Source organism: Pteropus alecto, unplaced genomic scaffold, assembly GCF_000325575.1.
Source record: "Pteropus alecto unplaced genomic scaffold, ASM32557v1 scaffold3, whole genome shotgun sequence".
Classification (NCBI taxonomy): domain Eukaryota; kingdom Metazoa; phylum Chordata; class Mammalia; order Chiroptera; family Pteropodidae; genus Pteropus; species Pteropus alecto.
This window is the reverse complement of record NW_006442484.1, coordinates 42,897,735-42,906,581: the sequence shown is the minus strand read 5'-3', so window position 1 is coordinate 42,906,581 and position 8,847 is coordinate 42,897,735.

Here is an 8,847-nt window from a genome sequence, read left to right as displayed (position 1 = left end):
TCTGTAAATAGATTCTTCTGCTAACTCAGCCTTTGCTCAGTGTTGGCCTCCTTAAGTAAAAAAAAAAAAAAAAAAGACATAGGAGAGCAGCCTCCTCAAGCCTTCTACCAGCTTTCAGACTGGAGTACACACACATTCTCAACTAACAGTAAGATTTTTTATATGTCAAAGCCTAGAGAAAAAGAAGTCCACAGTCTGACTGAGAATGCATCTTTCCTTCCAACTAAAATCTTTCTTGTTGGGTCATGAGTTCTAATGAAGGGAAAGCACTGTGATATCCCGTGGTGCTTCTCCTGTGTACCTGGTGGAGTAAATAGATGATAGGTGAGCCCTTCCTTGCCTTTGCAAGGTACTGTGGAAGATAACTGTAAACAGAGATGCCCTTGATATCTGTAAAAGATGAAGGCAGGTGTTTTCCATGGAAAGAGAATTAGGTAAGGAACTAAGGGTGAATATTTCCATGTTGCTATATCTTAAGGAGGTATTCCTGCAGTGAATATTGTAAAAGATACAATTTCCCTCTCTTATACTAATCCATCCCCATACAAGATGTCACCTAGTACATGAAACTACAAGGACAAACCCCCATGAAATTCCCAATGAAGAAAAAGGGAGAGGGACAGGAGCAGATAAGCACAGTTGGCTAAAAGTCAGGGTTCCCACCTGTCTTCAACAACCTTAATCCTTCCAGCTGGTGTGGAAAGGGAGCTAGCAGAGAGTGACAGAAGTTTCTGCAGTAGAAATACTTGGCTGTAAAAATGGATTCGAGCTTACTTTCAGGGCAGGGTTACGAGGCCACCCTGCCCTTCTCCATTAACCTCCATGCCCCAGTCCCCTCGCATGTTTACTGAGGTGGGAAGCACAGAGAGATGGCTGTTATAATGACCCAAGCAGCTGCCAGCTGAATGCACGGCTATTACATGGTTGTCTAGATTTATACCCCTTGAGTTATGATGAAACAGATGGATAGAACTCACAGAATTCCCTCACCAACAAATTCCTCTGAGAACTTTATTTGCAAAAATACTTCATGTGCTGAAAAGGTATATTAATTGAAGATAGAAGAGCCAAGTGATCTGCAAGCTACTGTATAAACAAAGTCACTTGTGGCTCTAGACACATGTATGGCTTTCTAACACCATTTAACCTAGGCCTCACTGAAAACGTAACTTTTGAGGAAAAACTTGAAGTGAAGAAGTGAGCTCCAGGGGTATGTGCATGAAGAGCTTTCCAGACAAAGGAAACAGCCAGGCCAAGGGATCACAAGTAGATTTCCCTTTCCCACATTCTGGAACGTCATCCCTATGAGCAGTGTCAAAAGCCAGGATGAACCAGAGGCAGGGAGGCCAGAGTAGGCCAACATGAGTGAGGGAGGCCCCGGGTTGCCCCTTTAGGCCTTTGAGATGGTGGAGAGAGAGACTTGGTAGTCCTAGAGGCTTAGACTCCTTCTCTTTTCATCCCCACTTCCCCCTGAGTGAGCCCATCTACACCTCCAGCCCAGACCTCCCCCATCTTCTCTACTCAAAGACTTCATTTCCTGCTGGACACCTTGATGTACATCAAGCAAGCATTTTAAGTCGACATATTCCAAATAGGCCTCAGCATCTTTCCCCAAAAGCCTTTCTTTCTCTTCCTATATTCAAAAGTCCACCCTATTACCCAAGGCAGAAACCTGCTTGCCTCTTCTCTCTGTCTCATAGCCTATAACTGACAGGGTGCATTGTCCTATTAATTCTACCTGCATAACATCTCCAGAATCCCTGTTCTTCTCTATTTCCTCTGCTATTATCTTACTTCGGACATTGATCACATCCTAAATGTCTCTAGCCTGTCCAAAATGATCTTTCTAAAACTAAATCTGACTATGTCACTCCCTTGCCTAAAATTTTTCAATGGCTTTCCATAGTACAAAGTCCTGAGTCCTCAGAATGACATATAAAGGCCCCTAGGATATGGCCTCAGCCTAGTCTCTGACCATTTTCTTAAACCCTGTGCCAGCCATCCCCACTGTACCACCGGGGGTCCCTTGAACCTACCATGCTCTTCACCATCTCCTGCCTTTGCATGTACTAGTCCCTTTTGCCAGAATATTTTTCCCAACCTTCTTTGTCAGGCTTATTCTCACTAATTCCCCAATACTCACTGGCACATCACCTGTGGAATTTGGGCAGGAGACCAGAGAGCTTCAGCTTAGAGTATAAGACCTGGAATTCTGTATTAAGATGTATGGGAATGAGTGGTTTTCATTAGAAGGTAAAGTGTCAGAGACAAAATAGGCAGTGGGGATATTGTAAATCCTAAATAAGTAGAGTGAGAAAGAATATCTAAAATGTTGGTTTGGCTATTTTAAAAAACCTTCATTAATGAGAAGTGCTAATTGTCTTCAATGAAGCACAAAATCATATTTTATCACTGTACATGTACCGGATTAATTGGATTATAAGTTCAATTTAATTACAGCAGCAAACTCTATATGTAGGTGGATCATCACTGTTCATTGCATATGCTGAAAAGTTTTCTACTCAAAACTTTCAAAGATGAGAGGTAACACGTAATGCTCAAGAAGCAGAGGAAAGCTGACCTTTTGACACACAGGGGCAGAATCATGGCTATCTTCACAAAATGCGTCTTAGTCATAAATCAACCACAACTAAATTGTACGCCTTCCCTTACCCCTTACATTACATCCTTTCCTTATACCCTTCCATGACCCAACCCTCCTCCACCCCCATGTCCTAGTTGTAACTTATAAGTTAAGGCAAACCAAACTGTGACCTGAATCAAGGTGCTGTAGTGCTATAGATGAACAAAGCAGATAATCAGATAGAAATGTTATAAAACTTAAAGTTTAATTTCTATTTCAAAAGAAAAAATTTTAAAAGAAACTTTTTACCTTTTAAAACAAGTTTCTGAAATTCAAACAGTATTGCAGCACGGTAAGAACAGTTTCAAATGCTAATTGATTTGAACCAAGATTTCTTTTGGAAACATGTTCTAAGTCACCTTCATGTGAAAAGAAAAACAAAAATATTTCTTTTGGAGGCCTATAGTGGATGGATGGAAATTTTTTTTATAGAAATTTAATCTTAATCTAACTACTAAATTTTCTCATTGGCCTTCCTTGCATAGCTATTGGTCAATCAATTTTCTCTCTTCAAAATAAAGGTCTTCCAGACAGATATCCGATGGGATGCAAACATGATGGGAATGGGGACATGTACACTGTCCTTTGACACTCATCTGCCATAGGACGCAGTTTTCCTCACTTTTTTTGCATCTGCAGAGAGCCAGTGCCGCACTCCTGCTGCCATTCTTGGGATCAGGTGCATTTTGAAGTTCAATTTATGACCTTGAAATGGAGTCTTTTCCTATGTATATAACTAACCAGGTGATATGGGAATTAAATCCATGAGTTTCAATTTGTGGATACTAGAAAACCAACCCTCTGTTTAGCAGTATGCTATGGATTATATCAGCCTAGATAGTACAAGTATCCCTAAACAAATGAACTAATCCACAACTACTTATTAATGACCATCTACCATGTTCCAGGCACTGTGCTAGGTTCCTCACCCCATAGTGATGTCTAGAATTTCAAATCTATAAGATTATTTTCAATAAGATTAATTGATTATTAAATCAATTAATTTACATTGATTTTATGTCAAGTTGAACACTTTGAAGAACTCTAAAGTTCAATTCAGACTTCTACCCTCCAGGAGACCCTCCTAAGTTTGGGAGGTCTTCTTATTCTAAATTGTCCCATGTGCATATTTCTATCGTTGGGGTGATCCCATAGTTTTATAGTTCTCTTTGTGTGTCTGTTCCTAAACTCAAACATGACATCCATGAGGGCAAGAGACTGCCGGCATATCCTCACAGTTGCATCTAATGCTGCTGCTGTATAATAAGTAATCAGTGTATTTTAGTTGCAGATATGGGGGAGAGAGCAAATGAATAAATGAACAGAGAGAAGACAAATCCATAACCTGGAACCAAAACAAACTTCAAGGTTAAGGACTTGTAGGGTCCAAGTCGTACTGCCCCTACAATCTGTGATGCTTATTCTTTCCTTCTTCCATTTATTTAAGAACTACTTATGTCAAGAATTGTGCTGAGTATGTGTAGATAAATAAAAGATGGAGTACCTGGCCCTAGGGAACCTGTAGTCTTGCAGTGCTCCTGGAACAACACCAATCCATATTTGGCCTTGGGGAATGCCATGTTTTATTGACCTATCTAATTCTATCATATTCTAGAAAAATCATTTTACCAGGAAATAATGGTATCTTACATAGAGGCAACATAATAATAATCCCGAATGTACATCATGAAAAAACAGTAGGAAACTAGGCCTAATAAGCTGGTAAAATAATTCTGTTTTTCCACTGAGTTTAGATGTTCATACTTATTGTCAGATAAATAGCAATAGATACCAAAGAATTAACATAAAATAAACTTATGAATAGCAAGCATTCACCTGAGAGAACTGAGTCCACTTTCTGTGACCTGAGAATTGACCATCATAATTTGATTTTAGTGGAAAAATACCAGTGTTCTATACATAGCATATTACTGTTAAGTGGTTGAAGTTAGAGGTTAAGGGACATACTCAAGTGTTAAAGGGTGACACCTATTGGCAGCTCAGTTCTAGTAAACATTAAAGAAGGAATACACCAAAAGAATCATGACAGAAACAAGAGTGTTAATTTGGAAGTTTTATGTTCCTCAACATACAAATCCTCTTTCTATTTGGGTGGAATCCTCGATAGTAAGAGGTTCCAACTTCTACTATAGAAGCTAACTGGAGAGACCTTCTTCTCCCTAATCTTGGCCTCAGACAGGATCACCAGTGATTTTGAAACTTAAGAAACCTCAGGAAGAAGGGATGGGTAACATTAGGACAGTAGCAGTGGAAGAACCCAGCAGTGGTATCTGGGTCCAATAGCAGGAACAGAATGTTCTGATCAGATTACTTCTGCCACCAGGCCTCCTTTAGTTCCTACCTATTTTCAGCATCTGCTTTTACAAACTTCCTATCAATTCTACAAACAAGCCGACATCTTTCCAATCAATTACTTTTCCACTTAAGGTAGCCAGAATAAGTTTCCGTTGCTTAGAACCAAGAATCCAGGCTGATATAATATCTAACGTTTATTGAGTACCTTTTCTGTGTCAGGCATTGTGCTAAGCCTCACACATACAATATCTCATTTAATTCTGCCCTCACAAAACCCTATGAGGTAAGAATAGAGGAGAAAATAGAGGCAAAAAGACTAATTTGCCAGTTATACAACTAATTTGGCAAAGCCAGGTTACAAAATCAGCCAGTCTGATGCTAGAACTAATTCTCTCAATCATTTCACTACCTCACAAAAGAAAATATTCTGAGGCTTTCGGAAGTATGAAATTGGAAGATAAGACTTGAGACATACTCCTAAGGTCCATAAATATTGTGAGCTAATAAACTGCAGAGAGAAATCCTGAAAAGGTAGAAGGAAAATGAAATATTCAGGTCAGATTGGAAGCAGTTTTACCATGAAGCAAATGAAGCTTAAGCGCCCTTCACTTGCAAGGGACTCCTTCCAAAGCCCTAAATTTAATTTTGCATTTATAAATTTATACTCTTCTTCTTAATGGCCCTTCAAAATGGTATAAGCTTCAGACTCCACAAAAGCGGGATCCATTCCTGAATGAGACCATGAATTTACCAGATTAGAGACTCATCTTCAAGCCCCAGATGGAAAAGAAAGAGAGGATCATTAAAGAGAGACATAGACCTACAGAATATAGATGAAAGCACAGGTAACATTCAAGGCCAATTCCACTCTCCTTTGCTCCAGGGAGAAAAAGGGAGAGTTAGGAGTTATTTCTCAACACTCTAGATAGGATTCAGGGCATACTCTGGAACACAGAAAGCTGGCTTCTCTCTCGTCTGACAAAAGGAAAGACAAGATCTGTGTGCTTAGCAGGTTCAACAGCAGCAGCCAAGACTCTCTCGGGCCCAGACAGTCATCAGGCCCTCCTTCTTACGGAACCAGCTGGATGTAGGTATGACTCTCAAGAAGAACGGACAGCCAGGCCTCCTAGGGAGACTAGGAGTGTCCTATCTTTATTTAGAATGCTATTTGGTTCATTATGGATTTTTTTTGTATTAATTTTTATTTTTTACTTGCCTTAAAATGGCATTTCTCTTGATTAGTAAGTTTTTTGGCACCCCTTTAAATTTTGCACCCAAGATCAGTGCCTTGCTCGCCATATCTTCATAGCTCGCCATATCCTCTTACCAGCCCTAACTAGGCATGCAGAGAGTCACCAAACATGCAAAGGCTGGGGTTTCCCTCCAAAATAACAATAACTCATCCAATCATTCACCTATATTTCCAATATAACACCGTCACCTAAATTCAAACTGCTGCACTATAATCTGGATGCATCATCTATATTTATATCTAAATCCTGGGAGCCCCTGTTACTTTAAGGAATAGGCAAAGAAACCAAATTTTATTACAAAGTAATATTGTTTGAAAGGTTATTGGCCCTAGGGCAGGGTTGTCCAACCAAAACAAACAAGATTTAGTCCAGTGGTTCTATGTCCCAGCCACAGTGAAAATCAGTTGGAAAGCTTTTTTTTTCAATGCTAGTGCCAGAGTCCTACTGCCAGAGATTCTGATTTAATTGTTCTGAAGTGACATCTAGGCAGGCTTTTTAAAAAGAGCTTTACCAGGGTATAATTTACATACCATAAAATTCACCCATTGACGGTTCAATGATTTTTTTAGTAAATATATATGGTGGTGGAGCTACCACTACATTCCAGGGTAGAACCTTCCTTTCACCCCAAAAAGCCTCCAGTGCCAGTTTGTAGTTAGTCCCTATTCTACCCCAATCCCAGGTATCACCGGTATGTTTCCAGTCTCTATGGATTTCAAGCACTGGTATTTTTAAAAAGCTTCCCAATTGTTCCAGTGAGTAGACATTGTAAAGAACTACCATTCTAAACACCAAAGAGCTAAACTCTCTCTCTAGTTCTGCCTCACAAAATTTGGACACTTTCTGTTAGAATTTCTCCATATGGATAAATAAATCTCTAATTTTATATCAAAAAGTCTTGGGGAAATAGAATAAGTTTTGTGACAAATAGTCTGCTGTTAACTTTACTGAAATACCATTATGTGAAAGATGCCTGTATGTATATCTACACCTCTAATATGTACGAAATGCCACATTTTTACTCAGGCTGAGGACACAGAGTTCTTTCGTTTTGTTGTAAATTTAAAAGCCCGCTGTGCTATCTTCAAAGTCATATTCATTGCCTTAAAAATTAACAAAGAAACATTTACCTCAGATTGAAAAATTATGAAGATTACAAAACTACTGTCTTCAGATGTTCAAAAGCTCCTCAGGGGAAATGTTCTAGAAAAGAACAAAATATTTTTATTATTATGTTGCACCAACATGGAACTAATAACACTAATGCAGGAAAATTCTAGAGAAAAGTCACTGACAAGGCAGCGTGCGGAACTGATGTCCTCCTGTCACTGTAGGCATGCCGGGCAAGCAAGCACTTGTAAAGGGGTGAGCCTGAGGAACAGGAATGAACTTGAGGGAATTCACAGAAATGCCAGCCCTAGAGGTCTTTAAATGCATATGAGTAAACCACTGCCAGAGGCTGCTGGGTGAGTCAGTGCTTTTTCAACACAAGCAATTCTTCTGCCTTCATTGGCCAGAACAGTGAACCGCAGACAGCACCAGCTATCAGCACAGCCTGTACGTGGGAAATGTTACGGGGTGCAGCTGGAACGTGACCCACCCAGACCGCTCCCTAAAGTTGCAAAGCTTTCAAACAGTGCCCTTAGCCAAGGAGGTGCTGTCTCAGGTTAGGCTACCAAAGTTCTCCAGCAACAAGGTTATCGGGAGTCAACAGAGCACCTTCTGAGTGAAAGTGGCCCTTATTCAGGAATGAAGAAAGTTTGGATTCTAATCAAGTGGATGGATGGTCCAAAACCATGTACTCTCTATATGTAGGTTTTAAATTCCCAACATCTATTAAGATGTTGGGAGGCAAATATTAAGTTATTGCCTCCTCTGATTATCAATTCTGAATTCTTACTCCACAAGAAAATCTCAAATGACTGAAAAAAATTACCTGAGAAGATTGGACAAAGAAGTCTGACATGCTCCAGCCTACCTTCCTCACTCCACATGGTTAGAAATGACAGAAAATAATTTTAAATAAACAAATCAGAAACAATGAAAGTAAGCAAAGAAAGACAGCCTCTGTGGCCAGTAATAATGAGCCATCTCTGAAAGACTCATGGAATCAGATTAATGAACCTAAAATATATACAGGAGATGACACTGGTGGGGAAGTCTCCAAGGGGCCCTAAATTAGAGAGAGAAGATATTGAGGGCCTGGTTGGGTCATCTCGGTAGGAGCAGACTCACAGGCAGTCACACACACACACACACACATACACACACACCCCAAGCTTGTAGGAGCAGCAAGCCCAAGGGACAGATTTGGGGCCAGGATTCCAGCCAGAGAATTAAGAATATGCTTCCAGTAGCTGGCCTCACCCAGGAGGAGTGGAAGCGTCTTGGCCTGAAGATTCTACTGACTCACCCAACCCAGCCCAACATCCTGCTCCTACCCTACCACCAGAGGATAGCACTTCCTCAGACACACCATCTGGGCCTCTCAAATTTTAAGTGAACATAGAATCACAAACCACCAAATGTTTGAAGAAAACCCTTACTGTGACAGAGAGACCAAATACTACTAAGAAAAGAGCTAGCTATCTCAAGAAAGGAAGGAAGGAAGGAAGGAAGGAAGGAAGGAAGGAA